The following is a 25,436-nucleotide window of genomic DNA, read 5'->3' on the forward strand; positions in this document are numbered from 1 at the left end:
TATGCAATTCAACAGTAGCGCATATTCAAACAGACACTTCATCTCTCTCTTCCTACAAGAAGACAGACATTCTCCTCCTCAACTCAACATACACAAACACCAAAATTAAACACTTCGGCTACACAAGCAGACAGTCACCCCACGAGCTACACGAGGGGCGTAGCAATCCTCATCAGATCCTCCATCAAACACGAATTCATCACCGACTTTGCCTTCAAACACTTCATGGCAGCCAAGATTGACACTCAACACGGACAGATAATCATTTGCACAACATACTCAAGACCAAACACACTCATTCCCTTCGCAAACCTAAACTCCATCTTTAACAGCACACACCTACCTGTAATACTAATGGCTGACCTTAATGCACATCACACTGCATTCCAACACAACCGCAACGACCCCCACAGCCAACGACTACACACACTGGTCACACAAAAACCTTCACCACATTGGACTTTTCTTCCCCACATTCTACTCTGGTCACGGCAGGGCACACCAGACATCATCATTACTAACACTCTTGCCCTCCAATTCCAACACTAGATTACACTCGGTCCCCTATCAGTCTCAGACCACTGTTACGAACCCCTCCACCCAGCACTACGAACCACGCCATCTATTGTCCTGATCTACCTACCCAGCACCACGAGCAACGCCATCTAGGGACGAGACACGAGTATGACTCGTCTTAGTTAACACTCCGGGGTTTCCCTTCTCCATATCCTGGTTGTTGCGTCACTTCCTCCAAGTCTTCTTTGTGAGCTCCAATTCGAGGAGAGAGACTTGGCTCTGGGAAGTGACCACAGGATCATCTATCCTCTAAACCTACGGACAGTGACTACCTACCGTCTTCTACAATACTCAGCCTTACTCGTCAGCCATCTCAGCTCCTCACTTAAGTACTTGTATCTTGTATTGCCTCCCCCACGTCCACTTGCTTCAAAATTGTTTATGTTGTATTAATATGTATATACTGTTAATGTTTAGGTTAAGTGGTTAAGGGTAATTTATAAGCTGAATATTTTGTTTAGGGATTTATGGTACTTTATTATACACAACGAAAACTCGCATCCTTTGTCTACCTTTTATAGTCCGATTGTCTTTGTTTTTTTGTTGTTGTTACCTGTTGGGATCTGGGTAGACGTATAACTATATTCTAAATCCCCAACTCGTAACACCACATACCCATCACACTTCACCTCTCCAACAATCCCATCCTCCTCCCAACACCCACACCTCAATACCAGTATCAACACGCAGACTGGAATGCCTTCCAAACCACACTTCTGAACAACAATACGCACTCAACCTCGAACACCAACCCACAAGGAAGATTGAGGAAACCTGGACACAACTCTTTAACTCAATCACCGCCATAGCAGACACTCATATACCAAAACACCAGTTCAAGAAAAATACTCCTTCACACCCTCCATAAGAACTCAACACCTACTTCACAGCTACAGGTCACGATTTGAACTAAACAAACTTAACCTTACACCGGTATATGCAGACATCTCCACACTAAGAAACACATCATCCACAGCCTCCGACACGACAACTATATCTTGCGCTAGTCAGGCCGCACCTCGATTATGCGGTTCAGTTCTGGTGCCCCTATTATAGAATGGATATAAATTCACTAGAGTCGGTGCAGCGAAGAATGACAAAAATGATTCCGGGACTTAGAAACCTTCCATATCAGGATAGGTTAAAGAAACTTAACTTGCATTCCCTAGAAAGACGAAGAGTGCGAGGAGATATGATAGAAGTATTTAAGTGGGTGAAAGGAATCAATAAAGGGGATATAGATAAAGTTCTTATAATATCCGAGCAGGATAGGACTCGGAGCAACGGATTCAAGTTGGATAAGTTTAGGTTTAGGAGGGAGATAGGAAGAAACTGGTTCACAAAAAGGGTGGTGGACGAGTGGAACAAGCTTAGCAACTTTGTAGTAAGTGCGGGAACTCTGGAAAGTTTCAAAAGGAGGCTAGATAGATTCATGGATGATAGAGAGTGGTAGTAACTCTCGACAGGAGCTGCCATGCACAGGCCAACAGGCCTATTGCAGACTCCTTATTTTCTTATGCTCTTATGTAATGAAGTTCAATGGGCAAAACTCGTAGAGGCCGCCCAGGAACACGGTACACACAACCCCCGAGAGTTTGGACAAAGGATCGCTATGCTACGAGGGACAGCTAAGCCCCCCTTCGATTACCTACTAATAAACGGAGGAAAATCAGAGAGCCAGCTGACGTAGCACAAACACTAAAACAACACTGGAAAAACATTTTCCACCCCACGCACAACAAAGGCACATCTTAGACCACATGAACAACATCACCACACAAATGCAAACACTACACGACAGAACCACTCCTGATAACACAATAGATACCTCCACACTCATACAGGACCACATCCTCACTGCACCTTTCACCCCAACACAAGTCAAACAAGCACTTGACAGAACCAAAACGAAAACACCAGGCGACAGCAACATAAGCCATGCAATCCTCAAGCACCTGCCCCCAGAAACAGTCACAGCCATTACATACCTCTACAACACCCAACTGGCTCCAGGATACTTCCTAAAACTTTTTGCAACAGCCACAGCCATCATGATACCTAAGCCAAACAAAAACCCAACAGACCCACAAAACTACAGACCGATCAGCATACTAGAAGTCCTAGGCAAAACTTTTGAAAGACTATTCAAACACGCCTCAGATACCACCTTGAAGATGAAGAACTACTGTCCTACAAGCATTTCCGATTCGGGGCACACCACTCAACTCAAGACGCACTCAACATAATGACAAACTACCTTCATATGAACAAAGGAATATACGAGTACAAGACAGCACTCATCACAAAAGACGTACAGAAGGCCTTCGACACAGTATGGCACAACAGTTTAGAGTATAAAATATGTAACAATTTTAACCTCCCTCAAAAAGCACAACAGCTACTGTGCAACTTCCTAACAGACAGAAAGGTGAGAATAAAATTCACACCCGCTCACTCGGACTACTTCACACTGCAAGCAGGAGTCCCTCAAAGGTCAGTCCTGTCCCCAACTCTATACATTCTTTACACAAATGACTTACCCGACCTCTTACACATCGACTCTCTGACAATACAGTACGCCGACGATGTAACCCAACTAGTCAAACACAAACAAGGTCTAAACCACCTAATAGACAAAGCACACAGGGAGCTAGAACAAGTTACACAATGGGAACTCCTATGGCGAATGCAAACTAACCCTAACAAAGCACAAATCACCTACTTCGGCACCAAAAGACGCCAACCCCGTCACATGTACCTAAACCTTTACACTCCTAGGAGTCACATTCAACGACACCCTCACCAAGGCACACCACATCATGACGAAGTCTGCAATCGCAAACAAAACACTCGGAAATATACACAGATTCAGAACCGCATCAATCAAAACCAAAACACACCTATTCAAAGCCCTCATACGCCCACTACTGACATACGCACCTAACACACTCCAGCTAGCAGCACCAACAAACGCCAAGAAACTACAAGTCATACAAAACAAAGCACTAAGATTCATCTATAACACACACTGGTCATCCTTCACCCCAAATAGACACCTACATGAACTCAGCTCCATCCCACCACTCAACATCTACTGGAGACAACTAGGAGACAAGCAAATAGGAACCCTCCTCACCTCGTACCCTCAATGGCAGGAATACTTCGACAACATCAAACTCCCACGCAGACTCAGAAACAGGAATCCCTCCATACTAAACAGACCAAACACACACTACCCACCTCCCCTATATTAGTAACAGCCACATACAGCAACCCGATGCCCCCCCTATACACAGCACAACCAACCCCTAATATTACCCAACAACCACCCCCAAATAAAAATCTAACCAACAACCACCCCCCAAATAAAAAACCTAACCAATAACCACCCCCATATCAAAACCTAACACCCCCTACCCCCTAACCATACCCAACACCCTCTACCGAAATCAAACCTAACACCCTTCCAAACCCACACCCAACCACTCCTCCCTAGCAAAACCTAACTCACCCAATCTCTTAAAAAAAAAAAAATGCCTCTCCCTATACACACCACAACCAGCCCCTAATCACACCCAACAACCACCCCCAAAGCAAAACCTAACATACCCATCCCATACTAACATACAGATGACTTGGAGGTCGGGGAAGGGTGCATAGTACCAGTACACATGCCCTCCCTCAAGGAATAAGACTGTCCTCCCTCAAGGAATGGGGCTGTCCTTGCAGAAGATATGACGCAGCTCGGGCCTCAAGGAATGAGGCTGTCCTCCCTCTTGGAATAGGGTTGTCCTTGTAGAGGAAGTGACGCCATTGAGGTCCCGTGGGGAGTGCACAATACCTGCAAAAGCCCACCCTGCAAATGCAGAAAGCCTGTATAAGCCCACGGGGAAAAAAATAAAATAAATGATTAAATAAAGAATAAATAAATATAAAAATAAATAAATGAATAAAATAAAATAAAATAAATAACACAACTCAACCAACCACTAACCAAACCTACAATCCTCCCAAAACAAAAACTTAACATACCCGACCTTACTAATAACACCCCTCCCCCCCAAAAAAAAAAATAATAAAAAATAAATAAAACTTAACAACACAAAACAAATCACCCTTAATCAATCCTATCTCACCATAAATCAACATACCCGACCTCCAACACCCCCTCCCCCAAAAAATAAATAAATAAAATAAAATACCAACCAACCTCCAAACACAACAATCCCCCCAGACAAAGCCGCACAGAAATACTTACAATTTTCAAGAAACAACCTAAACATACCCAACCTCAGTAACAACCCCTCTCAATAAAAAAAACTAACTCAACAACTCCTCCCTAAACAAAAACTATCACTCCACAAATCAACTTACCGACCCCAAAATCCCAGTCCCCCCAGTTAAAACCAACCAACCTCTATACACAACAAACCCCACAAATAAAACCAAGCATACTGTACACTGATGAAAAAAAAATCCTCTTAATCGCCATTCATAATTTGACAATATAGCTCAAATCTGTCTCCTGCTTTCATTAACAAACCCTCCTACGATACGTTCATCCTTCCTTGCTACGAATACTTTGACATTTCAAGCTCAAAAATTCAAAACTCTTCCTCCAACTCGCTCCGTTCCTTTGACATAGCTCAAAGACTTTACTTCACCATTCTCGAAACAACTCTACAACTAACCTACATTCCGTTTCCCCTTCCTTGTTTTTCTTTGAGAGAGAGGTGTCAGTGCCCCTACGCTTCTCAGCTTGCGCCGCCGCCGGGCGGTTCTTCCTCCGCTTCACCGACACAGCCAGAGCACCTGACGACAATCAGAGCACCTACGCTTGGCCCGGCGCCGGCTCGACCCCTGCCCCCCACCCCCCTCGGCCTCGTCCTGGCGAAATGTCCCAGTACCAACCACCCACCCATCCGGGCACATCGCCTACCCCTTCACACAAACGGTGTTTAAGCCACTGCACCTTTCCTCTCCTTCTAAAACTCACTTCTATCCTCCATTTATCCTTCCCCTGAACCTCCTTCCCCGCTGTCACTAGCCATTGATTGATTGAGTTTAACTTGTTCAGAAATAGGTAGATTTGGAAAACATCATTCAGTCATATAGATGAATGAAAAAACACAATCGTCGTGGCACAAACTTAACTAACAATGAATGAAAACGATATTTAAAATTTTTACTAAAATATGGGTAACTCCTTCAAAAAAGCTGTGAAATTTATAAGACTCAGGATGGTCAATATGTAAGCAGAGCTCCTCGGGGGAACACTAAAACAACAAAACACATTAAAGACGAGATAGATATCATCAGTAATATACACTATTAACAGGATAATCATATCATTACTGCAAATACATTACTACTGTTCCCTTGATTCTTAATCAAACAACTACAATTTAGATGAAGATGGCGAAGATGCAAATTAACAAAGCTGACAAACACACCACCTTGTATCAGATTCATAGATTAATAAAGAAAACATAAAACTCGGCCAGAGGTAATAGACTATGCAGACAGAAGCAAACACTCTGGACAGCGATAATGAGATTACGTGTGTAAACAAGCTCTCCTGAGTGGCAAGGCCGCCTTGTCGACTCTGGTAATAAACGCTCAAGTTAAACGCACTCAGAGAGGCAAAGATCAAAATGCATCAACAGCGGGAGCTAATGAAGAAATGACAAGAGAGAGCCGCAGGGAGTGAAGTATGTGAAGGTTCCAAGTGTTCCCTGAAGAAGGCAGTGATGGGTAGGGAAACACCGGGTAACACTGAAGTCCATTTATTAACGGATAGGAGAAATACAAGTGGTGACTAGCGTGTGCCATGCACGGCCCACAGAGTCAGACTGAGACTGCCTTGCCATATGGCAGCCTCGGGGCAATGTTGCCACATAACACGTGCAGTGGTGCCACGTAATTATATACATAGATGCTACTCGGCACAGTAGCTTATATACAAGGTTGCTACTCGACACAGTAGCTTAGATACATAACCTACAGTATGTGGTCATGTGCAATTGTTGGATATGATAATTAGCTGTGACTGGAGAGTATAAACAAGAGATGGTCGATAGGAACAAGGCAGAGAGAGAGAGAGAGCTTATGACCTTTTCAAGATCACTAATTTCAACATTTTATTAGTACAAAACTACTATACTTAGTTTTGCTCTATTTTATTCTTGTTATCAAGAAAATATTTACTTCGTTCCTCACCAGCATAGCTCAAAGATTGTGTTACTTCTTGCCTGAATGCAGAGCTGTCTGTCTTTTTATGAAGACTGAACCTCAAAAATGCGTTTGAATTTTTATTATTTTTATGAAATGAAGCAAATGTGTGAGGTGACACATGATGACAGACGGTTAGATCACTTTGAGGAAAGCAAGTAGATAGATCCTGCTTTGGCCTGTATGGAAATAAAGTTTAAGTAGTCAGAACAAAGATGAAAATTATATAATACTCCTTAAACACGTCAAAAGATTTTGATGGAACTCCTCAGGGTTATTGGTCGACAGCCATTATAAAAACGAATGCATCTCGGTGGACGTGGATCATAGATTAAGAGCGGAGGTATGTTCCTGACCTGGGTTTCTATTTTTTTATGTCGTGATCTGGCATCGACTTCCGTATTCATATCATCTTCTTGAAATGTGTGTCCTTAACGTAATATCTTTGATGATAAACATTATCAATTATATTCTTACATATCTTGAATATTATAAAACATGGTGTCAATTTGTTTTATGTAATTATGAATGCGAATCTAAATACTCATATACTTGTAAACGAGTGTACGAATGTGTGTGTGTTTTGATTTTAGTAAGTATATACTGTACTAGTGATGTAAGAATTCATGCGAATGTGTGCGTACATGCACGCGCTTGATACATGGGTATGTTTATGATCCGTGTGTGTGATACTTATGAATTTAATTGTGTATTTTATGTGTAGGAAAATGTGAATTTCTGTGTTTGTGTATGGACTTGTTGAAATTTAGGCCATGCCGATTTCAAGAAATATGTCAACTGTTTGGGTTGCGTTTAAAATGGTACTCTCTCTCTCTCTCTCTCTCTCTATATATATATATATATATATATATATATATATATATATATATATATATATATATATATATATATATATATATATATATATTTTGAAATCACACGGAAAATGGAAATACCTTAGCTGTCTTTATTCAAGACATCCTCTGAAGATGTCTATGAATAAGACCGTTGTTTCATTTTCCCGTGTGATTTTATCAAGATTTATCTTATCCACGTTTTCATTGTGGATTTACATGAAATATATATATATATATATATATATATATATATATATATATATATATATATATATATATATATATATATATATATATATATATGCAAGTAAATCACTGTAGGTGCGCGTGATCTAGGTATATGCTGTAACCACAAGGAAAGAAGAAAACACAAAGTTCCCAAGTGCTTTCGTGAAATTCACATCATCAGGGGTGAGTACAGACTAAGGAGAGGTACAAAACAAGGTGTATATATATAGAGAGGAGGGTGAGATCAGGTCCACAATGGTCAGGTATTAGGTAATGACCCTATTAATCTTTAAATAGCATCGCAAAGGTCGGTAGTCAGGTCAGAGGGTAAGGTGACTCAACCTTCTCACCTGGTTACAAATCTTCTTAATAATAAATTTGTCCAGTTTGTACATGCCATTACTCAAATTCATGTTGACTGAAGTCTCTATTGAGAGGCAAAGCTACTCTCATTATGTGTGTATGTAGAAGGCTCCTGGATGATGATGATGATGGGAATTAGAATGGGGGTGGAGGAGAAGGGAGAAGAGAAGGCATTGGGGTGGAAGAGAAGTCACCCCATGGCGCCATTTCACCCATAAAATTTTAGTTTTCTTGGTGTAATTCAAGATTATTTTCTTTAAATCAACACTGCACTGCATTATATATTATCAATTTGTAAAATAAATTTCAAAATGACCAATAATTTGCTTGGAAACACAGAAAAAGCGTGCAGTTGAAGAGAGTCTCAAGCAAGATGTTACCTCCACTGAAAAGACAGAGACTGAGGCCTGTTTGGCGTGTTGACAGGCTGGATGGAGCGCATAAAACAAGTTTCCTGTACTTCAATTATGTTCAATAATTGTTAAAATGACTAAAAATTTTAATATTAAAGTTTTAAAATTATTGAATAGTATAAACTTCTTAATATTTACTAAAATAGTAAGGAATTTAAGCCCTAGAACTTATTATTGTAATGGCGGACTAATACTACAGCTGGTGAACTGCCAAATGCAAGAGAAAACATGTTGAGGTCCGCTCGTAAGAAACTCGTTAATCGAGGGATTGCTCCTTAACCGAAGTTAAGAATCTTATGGAAGGTAAATCTTTACCCGAAATCTCGTTAACCGAGGGATCACTGTGTGTATGTATGTATATATATATATATATATATATATGTTTCATTAGCCTATAAAGAGCGCAGACTTCTACATATAATCAACAACTTCACCCCACCAGGACTCGAACCCACGATCTTATGTGTGTGACCAGGGAACGTTACCTCTAGACCACAAGGACACTAAAAGCAGGCTTTGTGTGAAATATAACAAAGTTTAGGACTGCTTTTAGTGTCCTGGTGGTCTAGAGGTAACGTTCCCTGGTCACACACTTAAGATCGTGGGTTCGAGTCTTAGTGGGGTAGGGTTGTTGAAAAAAAAAAAAAAAAAAAAAATATATATATATATATATATATATATATATATATATATATATATATATATATATATATATATATATATATATATATATATATATATATATATATATATATATATATATATATATGCTGATAACCACAAGGAAAAAAGAAAACACGAAGTTCCCAAGCGCTTTCGTGTAATTCACATCTTCAGGGGTGAGTACAGACTAATTAGAAATACATAAGGCATATACTGTATATACAGAAGAGGTGGGTGAGATCAAGTCCACAATCTTTTTATAGAACCGATCCCAAGCCCACCCATGACCATAAGAATCTCTTAGTATTACAATTTCACAAAAAATTTCTTTCAAATCCCTTTACAACTTAAAACCTGGAACGTCAATGTGGCATTTAAAAACTCATGCACTTAACGTTAAACAAATGTTAATCAAGAACTCCCCGAACAATACAGGCGGCTGCATTTATAAGGTTCCTAGCAAGGAATGTAATATATTTTACTTAGGCCAGCCAGGTAAAGATCTTGTAACTAGACTTAAACAACATAAATATAGTGTTAGGACATGCCCGAATCCAATTCTCTGTTTGTTCATTTGAGGGATAATAAGCATTGCATTGACTGGGTTAATGCCTCCTCAATATTACCTTGTAATTAAATTGACAGTAGGAACATTATAGAATCCAATCTCATTAAACATACCGAATCCGTCAACATGAATTTGAGTAATGGTATGTACAAACTAGATAATTTCGTAATTAAGAAGATTTGTAGGTGCACGTGATCCAGGTATATGCTGATAACCACAAGGAAAAAGAAAACATAAAGTTCCGAAGCGCTTTCGTGTAATTCACATCTTTAGGGGTGAGTACAGACTAAGGAGAAATACATAACAAGGCAAATATATATACAGTAGAGGACGCTGAGATCAAGTCCACAATAGTCAGGTTATTAGGTAGTGACCCTACTAATCTTCAAAGAGCATCGAAGCAGTCGGTAGTCAGGTCAGAGGGTAAGATGACCAACCTTCTCACCTAGTTACAATCTTCTTAATTACGAAATTATCAAGTTTGTACATATCATTACTCAAATTCATGTTGACAGATTCGGTATGTTTAATGAGACTGGATTCTATAATGTTCCTACTGTCAATTGAATTACAAGGTAATATTGAGGACGCATTATCCCAGTCAATGCAATGCTTATTATCCCTCATATGAACAAACAGAGAATTGGATTCCTGGCCTGTCCTAACACTATATGTATGTTGTTCAAGTCTCGTTACAAGATCTTTATCTGTCTGGCCTAAGTAAAACAGATTACATTCCTTGCAAGGAACCTTATAAATGCAGCCACCTGTGTTGCTGGGGGAGTTCTTGATTAACATTTGTTTAACGTTAAGTGCATGAGTTTTTAAATGCCACATTGACGTTCCAGGTTTTTAGTTGTAAGGGAATTTGAGAGAAATTTTTGTGAAATGGTAATACTAAGAGATTCTTATGGTCATGGGTGGGCTTGGGATCGGTTCTATAAAAAGATTTCTTAATAATGTTCAGGCATTTGTCTATGAAAGATCTAGGGTACTTAAGGTTCAAGCCAATATTATAGATGTATTTATATTCCTCATCAATGAATTCCGGGCTGCAAATTCTCAAAGCACGTGAAAACATTGATGAAAATACTAACTGTTTGACTCTATTATGGTGGGCAGAATAATAATGAATGTATAAACACACATTAGTAGGTTTCCTATAAATACTGAACTTAAAGGCGTTACCTATTCTGTGGATTAGACAGTCTAGGAATAGCAATTTACAGTCATGCTCTAAATCCACAGTGAATTTGATCGAGGGGGCTAAGTTATTAAGTTGTGTCAGGAAAGCTTTTAGGTCCTCATTACATGGCCAGAGACATAATACATCATCTAAATATCTATACCAGACTGCTGAAGGTGGTAAAATATTACTTAATAGTTACTTTTCAAAGAATTCCATATATAGGTTGCTTAATACTGGTGAGAGTGGATTACCCATTGCCATCCCAAATTTTTGAGCATAATATTCTCCTTTGAATTCAAATTTACAATCCTTTTACATAGTTTGATCAATTCGATGAAGTCGTCTTTCGAGACGGGCAATGAAATATAATGTATTTCTCCTTAGTCTGTACTCACCCCTGAAGATGTGAATTATACGAAAACGCTTGAGAACTTCGTGTTTTCTTTTCCTTGTGGTTATCAGCATATATATATATATATATATATATATATATATATATATATATATATATATATATATATATATATTGTGTGTGTGTGTGTGTGCGTGTAAAATTGGGATACTGGAAGTTTCAAGGTTATACAGAGGCAGCCCGCACGTAGTGAGAGCTTCTGGAACTAGGCCTATACGATATTAAATGTAATTTACCGAATTAATATGGACGCGAATCGTGAAATAAAATGACATTATTTAATTTGAAATTTTTATAGATCGTTTCTCGGTCTAAATATGTTATGTGTGTCCCAACGAAGCTATTAGTTATGAGGGAAAATATGTCACTAGGCCTAGCTAACGCCTTGGGGTGACACAAAGCTTTCTGGTCCTCAGTTTTGATAAAGCTATCGTACAGACAGGACATCTCTGCGCATCTGTCCAGAAAAAATGGTCACGTGGTCTAGTCACCTGTCTTGCGACATTGCAGTATAGCAAGTAAGTCTCATTCGATCTCAGACAGGGTTTAGATAGGGCAGTGATAAAATTAGCAATAGCTAACAATGAGGACATTGCAGGGTTTTCGTCAGAACCCACTTGACTGCGAGCGTTGACTGCTAGTGATGACTGCAATTGTTGACTGACGTTTGAGACTGCCGTTGATGATTGATGATTAGCGATTGTCGCAGTTGGAACGATAAGTGCAGGCTTGTCACTGGTTAGCCGGCTTAGCAAGGGATCTCTGGAATGAAACCAGCTGTCTGGGTGCACAACTAACTACGTGGGACCATCGTCTGGTCTTGGTTGACTATCGTCTGGGGTCGCCAGATCTCTTCTACCTCGGCTCACGATATCACATAACTTCAAGCAGTTAGTGAAAACCTTTTATTCTGAGAAGCTAAGGCTTCTCTCAACTGAACAAGGTCTGATTGGCTCACTCCCTTCCGTTTCATGGATGTACTGAGTGAAAAATGAGGCCAGCTGAATGAATGAATGGTCACACAGAGAGACCAGGAGTCTAGTGGAACTTAGAGGTACATTTTCCAAGGTGGAGAAAGGCTTGTTTGGGCCTTAAACTACGGGTGCCTGTTGGTTGTGCCTTAAAAAACTACGGGTGCATGTGGAATCTATGTGTTAGGTTAAGAAGCATGGTTTATGGGGGTTGGTGGACTCAGTAACTTCTTAATATAGTGATAATATTTTTACAGTGACTGATATTGTCTTGCTGTGTGTAGTTAATATTTCTTAAATAATTTTGATAGTATTGTTTTTTTAACGTTTGTTTCACTAATTGATGCCAGAGAATGAGGGAAATTTTTCAGATGAGGTTCCTCCTTTCTGTTGTAAGTGATACTGTGGTTTAGTTCCTTTAATGCAGTTAATATTTCTTTATAATTTCTATTTTTTATACCATTTCCTCAGTGAGTGATATTATTTTGTTGAAAACCCTTAAGGCCTGCATCTGTTGGTAACATAATTTTATTGAGTGCCCTTAAGGCCTATTCATGGTGGAGTTAATAATTTCTTATTTTGTATGCCATTTTCTCAGTGATTGATATCATTTTGTTGAAAGCCCTTAAGGCCTGTTCATGTGTGCATACAACATATTCTTAATACTTTGAATTTATTGTTGTCTAATGAGGCATTTTCTGAGTTTCTTATCATTTCAATATCATGTATAACTTTTATTCCCCAGAGTAGTGGTTTAAGTTCAGGTTAAGAGGTGTGCATATGTTGGTGTACCATTATTTGATTGTGTCTGTAGTGTTGGAGGGAATAGAAGTGTCTAAATTTTACATTGCGTCTCATTTACCCCAATCACAGATGCTATCTTTCCACGGGTCACGGAGAATTTATTTTTGTTAGTAAATTTAAGTGTTTTTGTGCTGGTTCGGGTTTTTTTCTCCAAGGCTCGCTTCCACTGCAATTTCCATCTAATAATATTTAATAAACCCCCAGTCAAGTGAGAAATAAATTGCATCAATTCCGACCGGTTACAAATGGTAGCAGAGCGTAGTTTTTAATGTCGTGACTGATAGTTCTGTGGTCGGGATAATGAACGCCATAATGTGTTGGTTAGAAATGGTAGCGATTGAACTCGCACTGATGCTCATCCTTGTGCCCGGATTGAGTTGGTTAGGTTTGACGGTAGAGGTGTGTATGAGGAGGAAGAGAGACAGTCACGAGACCTTGGTACAGCTGAGAGAGGAGTTCGGGGACTTAAAGAGGGATTATCAGGCACGGGTAAACAGGTTCAAGTGGGAGTTTCAGGCACATATTCAACAGTTCAGGGAGGAAACAAGGGGTGAATGTCAGGCACACGTCCAGCAGTCAAGGGAGTGTCAGGTCCAAGTGGGAAAATACAGGGGTACGTAAGTAGTTCAGAAAGGTCGATCGAGCCCTCCAGCTGAGAGACGAAGACGAAGCCGACAAATTACAGTTTAGGTGTGCATGGTAATGAAAAAACGCAGGTTTTCGAGGGTGAGTTGGAGGAGTCGTCAGTAGGGCAGAGGGGATTGGAGAGATGGCTAGGTCAGAAATGTGCGTTGAGTAGTGGTTGCTGTCATGAGCGGTATTGAGTTGCTGTCATAAGCGGGAGTGAGTTGCTGTTATGAGCGGGATTGAGTGTACGGTTGTAATGGCCAGGGCCTCACGAATATGGACTGGTACATTTTCAGAGGGCTGGTCTGCCGGCATGAGGTTCAGAGACGTGGATTGAGTGGATCGTTGAAGACGTGAGAGCGTTCGTTTGGATTGAGTATAGTTTTTGACACTGGTTCCTCTTAGTTCAAGGGCCAGGCAAAGGAGAGCATGTTTGTTTTGGATTGAGTGTTGTTTTGACACTGGTTCCTCTTAGCTCAAGGACCAGGCAAAAGGAGAGCATGTTTGTTTTGGACAGAGTATTGTTTTTGACACTGGTTCCTCTTAGTTCAAGGGCCAGGCAAAGGAGAGCATGTTGGTTTTGGATTGAGTGTTGTTTTGACACTGGTTCCTCTTAGTTCAAGCGCCAGGCCAAAGGAGAGCATGTTTGATTTGGTTCTGGTATTATTTTTGACATTGGTTCTCTAGTTTAAGGGCCAGGCAAAAGGGGAGCGTGTTTGTTCTGGTTGGTTTTAATTTGGACTAGGCAAGAAATGGAGTTGCTGGCTGCGAGTTGGAATAATGCAGATTTGAAGGTGGTTTCTAAGTTGTTCTCTCAGCACATGAGGGCAGTGCTGTTTTCTTTTAGGGGGGTCGAGTGTTAGCGAGAGAGAGAAAGGGAGAAGAGAAGACGGAAATGCTGCTTTGGCATGTTGCAGGTGTGAGATGCAGTTATTAGAACAAGTCTTTTCTGGGGTGGTCGTTGCATACTTTTTCTCAGCACATGAGGACAGTGCTGTCTTTTTTTAGGGGGGTCGATTGTAATATTCAGAAATTTCAGTGAGATTTACGCGCCATATTGGGATACTGAGTTTTCAAAGTCGACTGAGGGAGGACAGCGCTCCCACACGTAGTGAGAACTTCTGGAACTAGGCCTATACGATATTAAATGTAATTTACCGAATTTATATGGACGCGAATCATGAAACTAAATGACATTATTAAATTTGAAATTTTTATAGATTGTTTCTCAATCTAAATATGTTACGTGTGTCCCAACGAAGCTATTAGTTATGCGGGAAAATATGTCAATAGGCCTAGCTAACGCCTTGGGGAAACACGAAGCTGGCTGGTCCTCAGTCACACGAAAGTGATTGGACAGACAGGATGTCTCTGCGCGTCCGTCTAGGAAAAATGGTCACGTGGTCTGGTCACCTATATTGCGACAGTGCAGTATAACAAGTAAGTCTTATTCGATCTCAGACAGGGTTTAGATAGGGCAGTGATAAAATTAGCAATAGCTAACAATGAGTTCATTGCAGGGTTTTCGTCAGAACCCACATGATTTCGAGCGTTGACTGCAAGTGATGTCTGTGATTGTTGACTGCCTTTGAGACTGCCGTTGATGATTGATGATTAGCGATTGACGCAGTTGGAACGATCAGTGCAGGCTTGTCACTGGTTAGTGGGGTAGCAAAGGATCTCTGGAGTGAAACCAGCTGTCTTTGTGCCCAATTAACGACGTAGGACCATCGTCTGCCCTTGGTTGACGATCGTCTGCGGTCGCCAGATCTCTTCTATCTCGGCTCACAATATCACATATCTTCAAGCAGTTAGTGAAAACCTTTTAAGACGACAAGCTAAAGCTTCTCTCAACTGAACAAGATCTGATTGGCTCGCTCCCTTCTGTTTCATGGATGTACTGAGTGTAAAATGAGGCCAGCTGAGTGAATGTATGTTCATACACTGACACTAGGAGTCTAGTGGAACTTAGAGGTACATTTTCCAAGGTGGAGAAAGGCTTGTTTGGGCCTTACACTATGGGTGCCTGTTGGTTATTCCTTAAAAAACTACGGGTGCATATGGAATCTATGTGTTAGGTTAAGAAGCATGGTGTACGGGTGTTGGTGGACCCAGTAACTTTTTAATATAGTGATAATATTTTTTCAGTGTCTGATATTGTCTTGTTGTGTGTAGTTAATATTTCTTAAATAATTTTGATAGTATTGTTTTTTAATGTTTGTGTCACTAACTGATGCCAGAGAATGAGGGAACTGTTTTTTCAGATGAGGTTCCTCCTTTCTGTTGTAAGTGATACTGTGATTTAGTTCCTTTAATGCAGTTAATATTTCTTTATAATTTATATTTTTATACCATTTCTTCAGTTAGTGATACTATTTTGTTGAAAACCCTTAAGGCCTGCATCTGTTGGTAACATAATTTTATTGAGTGCCTTAAAGGCCTATTCATGGTGGAGTTAATAATTTCTTATTTATTATACTATTTTCTCAGTGATTTTTATCATTTTGTTGAAAACCCTTAAGGCCTGTTCATATTCTTATTACTTTGAATTTATTGTTGTCTAATGAGGCATTTTCTGAGTTTCTAATAATTTCAATATCATGTATAACTTTTATTCCCCAGAGTAGTGTTTTATGTTCAGGTTAAGAGGTGTCCATATGTTGGTGTACCATTATTTGATTGTGTCTGTAGTGTTGGAGGGAATAGAAGTGTCTAAATTTTACAGTGCGCTCATTTACCCCAATCACAGATGCTCTCCTTCCACGGGTCATGGAGAATTCATTTTTGTTAGTAAATTGAATTGTTTTTGTGCTGGTTCGGGTTTTTTCTTCAAGGGGCGCTTCCACTGCAATTTCCATCTAATAATATTTAATAAACCCCTAGGCAAGTGAGAAATATATTTCACCAATTCCGACCGGTTGCATATATATTATAAACAATGCATCTCACCAAACGGGAATCGAACCCTGGATCTGTGCATGTGAAAAGGGTATGCTACTACGGTGCCATAAGGAAAACACAAGCAATCCTAGGGTTTGCTTTATTTCACACAAAGCCTGCTCATCCTTCTGTCCTTGTGGCGCCGTGGTAGTGACCCTTGTTCACACGTGGAGATCTAGGGTTCAATTCCCGACTAGTGAGGTATTGTTTGTATATGGAAGCCCGCATATATATGAACTGTTGAGATCAGAGCGCACCCAAACGTTTCAGTTCCCCTGAACCGAACCACAGACCAGAAGGCAAAAACCACAACAGAACAAGAAGATATGAACCTGATCCAGTCGGAATCAGACCTGAACATGTCCATCGAGGACCACCAGAAGTCCCCGATGAAACGGTGGTGGAAAACACCTGCACTCTGAACATCCTTTCGTAGAATGCTCAAGGCATCAAAAACATGAAACACCTCCTGCAAGAAGCAGCAGCCAAGGACAAGCTTGACATCATACTGCTACAAGAAACACTCTTCCAAGGACACCACTGTTCAAATTCAGTGGCTACAAGACATACAGGAGGCATTTCATGAAGGCGTCGACAAGAGGATGTATGATCTTGGTCAAGTCGCGCATACCCTCCTCCAAGGTCATGCAGCATTTGCCATGTGGGGAAAACAATGAGACACAGGCCGTCATAGCAACCCTCCAAGAACGGGAAATAACTGTCCACAACATTTACAAGAACCCAAGGGGCTCTCTGGAGGTGACTCAATTATTCGCTTCGGCCGCTGACCACGCCACACTCATAGGAGGGGATTTCAATGCACATCATCCCTTCCTAAGCTCGATAAGCCCCATAAATGAAGACATGCCTACATCTATACACTAGCTTTCAAGACACACCGGAGATCGCCCTTCTAAACACCGGAAAACCCACCCACATTAGGGAAGGAAGGCTAGATCTAACCTTCGTCTTCAGTGCACTACAGCCTTCGGCCTCCTGGCAGCTGCACCCCACGCTGACCAGCGACCACTTTGCCACCCTAACAACACTGAAGGTGAACAAACTCCCCACTCCTCCCCCGCCGAGATGGAGATACAATACCCAAAAGGCGGACTGGGAACTCTATAGGAAATACCTGGCTAAGTGGCGCGCCAAATCACAGCCGGCTGGTGCAGCACCTGTGGACGAGACAACCCTCCACCAACAGTTGGTCGAGGCGTTTCACCAAACGGCAGAAGAGGCTATTCCAAAAACAAACCTAAATCAAGACAGTACAAGGATTACTGGTACTACTGTCCCAGGGTGAAAGAACTCAACCACAGAGTGAACATGGCCCAAAGAAACTACAGAAGACATCCCACGGACACAAACAGACATCTCCTGCGAGACATAGTCAAGGATACCAGGGAAGAGAAGGAAGAAATCAAAAGTGTAAGCTGGCTCAATTGGTGCTCCGAACTGAATGCACACACCTCCCTCGGCAAAATGTGGGCCCAGATCCGAAGGGCATCTGGGAAGGCAACACCACCACCACCAACCCATCCCAACCCAGAAGAGGAAGCCGAGAGACTTGCAAAACTGTTCTCCTACCGAGCAGCAACGAAAAACCTCCCGAGACATGCGGAGGAGACACACCGGCGTCTGCGACAGACCAGACTCTAATTGATTGAAGAGGCCTGCAATGGCGAAAATGACACCGACAGACCCTTCAACCAGCAAGAACTCCAGAAGTCGATAAAACGAAGCAAGGACACAGCACCAGGGGCCGACAGGATAACTTACTTCATGCTCTCCCTTGCCTGAGAAGCCGGGCACGAGGCTTTGCTAGAAGTCATCAATGCTTCGTGGATAGCACAGAGACTTCCACCGGAATGGAAGAAGGTAGATATACAGCCAATTCCGAAGCCCAGAGAATCAGACAAACCAAGACCCATCTCCCTCCTCAGCTGCATAGCGAAGACGGGAGAAAGAATGGCTCTCAACAGACTCAAGTGGAAAATCAGCAGCCCACACCCTCACATTTTTGCTTACACCGAGAACAACGGCACAAGCACCAACATTGCTGAAATACTCAGCACAGTGGACAATAAACCAGCTTTGGTGGTCTTCCTCGACTTGGAGAAGGCCTTCGAACTCGCAAATCCACTGGCCACTAAAATGACGATCGCCGAAAAAGGCGTCAAAGGAAGGTTGCTGGGATGGATCCAGAACTACCTTACACAGAGAGAAGCAAGAGTACGCTTTCAGGGGGCAACGTCAAGCTACAGGGTCCACGAAAACGAAACCCCACAAGGAGTCATCCTCAGTCTAACGCTGTTCAATGCCCTGATGAAAAATCTAGTCAGACTTCCTTTCAGACAAACAGCCAAGCTCCTCTGCTATGCTGACGACTTACAGCTCAAAGTAAGAGGAGCAAACACACTAGTCAATACGCAACATGCACTCCAACTTATAGAAGAGGAGTGCAACAGACTTGGACTCAAGATAAATCCAGCCAAGTCGAAAGCGATGGCCATCTGCACAGACACACCAGACATGATGCTCTCCATTCAAAACACGCCGGTAGTCTGGACCAACACCCACCAGTGTCTTGGAATGTGGTTCGACCAGAAACTCACTTTCAAGCCGCAACTCGAGAATCTCAGGCACAGGACGAAGAGCAGACACAACATAATGAGGTCGCTCACCAGCACAACCACAGGAGCGAACATACACATGCTCAAAGCCTACTACACGGCCGCCATCAGATCGCTGGTAGATTACAGTGCTCCACCGCTCATTGGATAGAGAGAAGACCAGATAGCTAAGCTAAAAGTTATCCAAAATAATGCTCTCAGGACCATGCTCGGAGCACCCATGTGGACCAGAATTTGCAATTTGCAAATGGAAACAGAACTACCACCCCTGGCAGTACGAGTCAAGCAGGTAACAGCCGGTCTCCTCACCAAAATCTGTAGATCAGATAAGCCCACAGCTGCCAAAACGGGAATCAGTGCCTCCCTCTACCTCGACCGTAGAGTGAGAGGGGCCACCTGGTCGCTCGAGGCAAGTGAGGTCATCGGGCACCTGCAAGCACAAACACTCGTCAAGACATTCAAAATCACCGATCTAGGTGATAGCAAAGCCAACCTCCAGAAGGAGGTCCTCAAAATAATAACTGAGGAAGCCATTGCCACCGAGACACCGGCTGATGCAGCACCATACTTCACAGACGGCTCGGTGGACCCAAAACATCATAGATCCGGAGTGGCCTTCTACACCCAAGGTCAGACCCTCCAATGGAGACTTTCTATTGACTGCTCCACCCTACAAACAGAGTTAGTAGCAATCTCAAAGGCCCTACAACACGCTGCAACACAACACAATAAGTCCATCATAATTCACACGGACTCGAAAACGGCCATGCAGGCGCTTCAACACAGTCAACCAAAAGACAACGTGCACATCATAACCTCGATCCTCGCACAGCTACAGGACTTCCAAAGACAAAATCGCCCAGTCTTACACTGGATTCCCAGTCATGTAGGGATTGGGGAAAACGACGTGGCAGACGAAGCAGCCAAGGCAGCCACACGTTCTAGAAGCGTACACATTCAAGTTCCAGCAAGCGTGCAACAGATCAAGAACCACCTCAGAAAGACTACCAAGCTCCACATCCAAAAGTGCTTCCTTCACGCATTCAGTGCTGGTTCCCAATCAGCCAAATGGTACCTGGTGGCTATAAAAGGGGAATCACCTTTCGCGGACAAGAAAATTCCAAGACAAACCCAAGTTAGCTTTCATCGACTATGACTAGGGTACAAGTGCACCTGGCAGACGATCGGAAATGTCGTCAGGGAATGCACCTACTGTTAGGAGCCAGCGGCCAACCCACTGGAACACTATCTCCTCGACTGCGAAGTCACACAAAGTCTCCGAAAACAGAATTCGAAACTTCCAAGAAGAAGACACAACACCAGCGGCCACTCTAACCCGAAAGGCCCAAACAAACCACATTAACCACCTTCTCCGGGTCATCACACGGTACCCACAACCCAGATAGTTCAGGAAGTATCCTCCGCCAGCAAGTGCGATCCCCAGTTCGGTGGGTGCGCCACTCCGAAACTGACCACGTCCATGACTGGGGGTCGGTGGTAAGCGTTCACTGACGAGGGCCCACTCACACTTGCAAACCTGCAGTATCCTTTCATATCTGCAGGTGAATCCCAAACCCAGTCTGGCTGCTCCAAGAGCTCCAGCCGGAACCACCAAACGGGCAAGCTACAGGCAAAGGCCCGTGTCGGACTACGTTCCGATAATCTCAACAACACAACATCATAGCGAGCGGACGCGCTGCGCTTTGCTCCCTGCTCATGTTCAAATTGTTGACCGGTATGACTGTCAACCTTGTTTTTCAAGTTGGGTTCGCTCTGGCTGCTTTATCGTGTAGCTGTACATGGATATTATTATTTTTGTACACTACGCTTCTTCCCTATCCTATCCTTTCGCCTAGAGTCCCTGCTGTTTGGTAACGACGCGAACCCTGCGGGCAGAGCCACAAAGAAGGCCCTCAGAGGGCTGCTGAGTCGAAACAATAAGGGTGGTAACATTTTCTGTTAGGGATTCGGCAGTGCTTCATAACTTGTCATTCTTAGGTGTTAGGGCGTGGCTAGGCCCCCGTCAGGGGATTGTCTGTTCACCCGGCCTAGACCCATCTTTACTCGCCCAGTAAGCGGACAGAAGAAGCAGCATCTATGGGGTTTAGCTGAGGTGGACAGATTAGGTAGGATTTTCATGTATGTTACTGACCATGGCTAAAGTGAGAGTAAAGATCTCCGGAACCCCGACCCAGGGGTCTCGGATAGGGCTAAGAAGGCTATTAGGCGACCTTAGGGTGAGGATAAATAGACTTGTGAATCTGAGAGATGGTTTCATCATCCTCACAGAGACAGATGAACATGCTGATAAAATACTTAAGTCTAGTGCCATGGACAAAATGAAAACTAACGGTTACGAGGTCATTGTCCCACGGGAATACGGCGCCAAGCTCACCCTTGTATGTAAGAAGTGAAACAAAGATGTAGTGGAAAATAACCCAGGAGAAATATGAGATGAAATAGAAAAGCAAAACAATGTCAAGGTTGTGGAGGTGTATCCTATGTATGCCCATAATATAATCAAGGTTCGCTCTGCAGACACAACGGATGCAAAAAGAATGAAGGAGAAGGGGCTCTATGCATATGACACTTCCATCTCATCACACCAAATATAATATGAAAAGTATACGCCCATCCAACAATGTATGAAGTGCTATAAATATAATGACCACATGACCAAGAACTGCCCCCTGCAAGGGGTCATATGCTCTGAGTGTTCATCTGATCATCACTTCTACAAAGACTGCCGTAGCACCATAAAAAAGTGTGTCGTCTGCGAGGGTGGCCACATGACCTTCTCTGCCACCTGCCTGGTCAGGAAACAGGTAACTCAAGAAACAGAGAACAAAAACTGACCGAAAAAACCAAGCAAAAACAAACCAGGGAAATTTCTAACACCATAGAAAGGACCACTCAGTCGACGATCATGGCTTACAGCCAAACCCTGAAAGACGCTCTGAATGAAACTCAAGCAGACTCACAAAAACTCAACATGTCAGCGAGACCACGGAAGTCTTGCAATCAGAGATAAGAACCACCAAGGACTCAATAAAACAGGCAGTTACTGAGTCACTGGGCGCCATGAGGGATGCAGTAGCGGAGAGCATCAGGAGCGTGTCCTCTCCACAGCTGGACGAGTCCAAAGCCACCATTATATATTTGTCTTACCTGCATGCCCATCACATGAGCATGGTTCATCCAGGTTCATTCTCGAAACACCTCAACGAGACACTAACCAGGAACAACATTGCACCTGTTGAAATAAGCGACGAAGTCCCTTCAAAAGAAATCCTGAAGGCAGTAACCCACTCAACGACTTATCGACGAACCTCAACCCAAGTCAGAAATAGACCAGGACCTCCCTGACTTAGGTAAGACTCAGTATAACCGGAGCCCTGACAATACATGTTCTCCCAGCGACGACAGTGACCATCGGACTGCAACCACAGTCAATGGTTGCGACCAGATGATGGCGACTTGCTCCACAGATGAACAAGACCCTCGAGCTGCAGCGTCAGTAGATTACTTTGACATGCAGGCCCAGGACCTGAACACCTTCCTGTACACGGGTGACGAGAAGTTCGAGGGCCCGCCATTAACTAACAGGCAGATATTCGAAGGTTCTGCTAAGAAATTCCGGCCCCCTGGAAATGGCAAAAGCCGAGCAAACACTTCAAGCGATGCCCCAAGTCAGTCTCCAAAATGGCAGTCGTTAGCAGGATGAAAATTGTCCAACATAATGCCCTAAACTGGTCCCTTAATAGACGTAACGAACTATCTAACTTATACTATCAATTAGACCCAGACATTATACTGTTAAACAGTACTGGCATAAAGGACGAAAGTAAGCTGAAAATTTTTCGCTAACTGTATCCCAGAGGAACATGACGGGTGAGCTGAACGATGGCCATCAGGTCACGGCTGAGTCACAGAGTGTTGCCAGACTTCGAGGATTCAGTTCCAGTAGTGCAGGTTGTCAGTCTCCCTTATGCTGTAACATAAATATAATCAGGATAGGGAAATAGAGCATTTACATAAAAAGTATATTAAACAATAATGGTTTCACACGTGCTGATAGCTTCCACAAAGTTCTCTTTAATATCAGTCTTATATCTTAATACAACAATATGCTCTCTCTCTACTTTACAAGTATGCTTCACGAATAGATTATAACAAGTGATCGTGGGCCCTTTATGCCCGGTGGCGAGTCTGGTGATACAGTTTACCGAGGCATGAAAGTTCGAACGCTCGTGCTTGGCTAGTGTACAACCGCCGTCCCGCTGAAAGCGTACAGCGACATCGTTTTCCTGATGGCCGTGGTTGTTATAATCATGGTCGTGGTTGTTATAATCATGGTCGTGGTTGTTATAATCGTGGTCGTGGTTGTTATAATCATCGTCTTGGTTGTTATAATCATGGTCGTGGTTATGATCATAGTCGTGGTTGCTATAATCATAGTCGTGGTTATTATAATCATGGTCGTGTGTGTTATAATCATATTCGTGTTTGTTATAATCATGGTCGTGGTTGTTATAATCATGGTCGTGGTTGTTATAATCTTGGTCGTGGTTGTTATAATCATAGACGTGGTTCTTATAATCATGGTCGTGGTTGTTATAATCATAGTCGTCGTTGTTATATTCATGGTCATAGTTGTTATAATCATGTTTTAATCATGGTCGTGGTTGTTATAATCTTGGTCGTGGTTGTTATAATCATGGTCGTGGTTGTTATAATCGTATTCGTGGTTGTTATAATGATGGTCGTCGTTGTTATAATGATGGTCGTATGTTATAATCACAATCGTGTTATAATCATGGTCGTTGTTATAATTATGGTCGTGGTTGTATAAAAGTCTCATGTCATGATCGTTATAATCATGGTCGTGGTGGTTATAATCATGGTCGTGGTTGTTATAATCATGGCCGTGGTTATTTATACTCATGGTCGTGGTTGTTATAATCATGGTCGTGGTTGTTATAATCATGGTCGTAGTTTGCTATAATCATAGACGTGGTTGTTATAATCATGGTCGTGGTTGTTATAATCATAGTTGTCGTTCTGGCGATCATGGTCGTGGTTGTTGTAATCGGTTAATGGTTGTTATAATCATGGTCGTCTTGTTATAATAATCGTGGTTGTTATAATCATGGTCGTAGTTGTTATAATCATAGTCGTCGTTCTTATGATCATGGTCGTGGTTGTTGTAATCATGGTCGTGGTTGTTATAATCATGGTCGTCGTTGTTATAATCATAATCGTGGTTGTTATAATCATGGTCGTGGTTTTTATAATCATGGTCGTGGTTGTTATAATCATGGTCGTGGTTGTTATAATCATAGTAGTCGTTGTTATAATCATGGTCTCGGTTGTTATAATCATGGTCGTGGTTGTTATAATCATAGTCGTGGTTGTTATAATCATGGTCATGGTTGTTATATCATGGTCGTGGTTGTTATAATCATAGTCGTGGTTGTTATAATCATGGTCGTGGTTGTTATAATCATAGACGTGGTTGTTATAATCATGGTCGTGGTTGTTATAATCATAGTCGTGGTTGTTATATTCATGGTCGTAGTTGTTATAATCATAGTCGTGGTTGTTTTAATCATGGTCGTGGTTGTTAAAATCATAGTCGTCGTTCTTATAAGAACATAAGAACATAAGAATGGAGGAAACTGCAGCGGGCCTATTGGCCCATACTGGGCAGTCCCGTTTACACCCAACCCCTATTGCTCATATTAGCATCCAACCTATGTTTGAAGCAATTCAGCGTATTCGAGTTAATGATGATATTTGGTAACTTGTTCCATTCATCCACTACTCTGTTTCCAAACCAGTGTTTACCTATTTCACGCCTAAATCTAAATTTGTCTAATTTAAAACCATTGTTACGAGTTCCCTCCTGGTTGGATAATTTGAGTACCTTTGTAATGTCCCCTTTGTTTAGCCCTGCCT

The sequence above is a fragment of the Homarus americanus genome, unplaced genomic scaffold, assembly GCF_018991925.1.
Source record: "Homarus americanus isolate GMGI-L3 unplaced genomic scaffold, GMGI_Hamer_2.0 scaffold6317, whole genome shotgun sequence".
Classification (NCBI taxonomy): Eukaryota; Metazoa; Arthropoda; class Malacostraca; order Decapoda; family Nephropidae; genus Homarus; species Homarus americanus.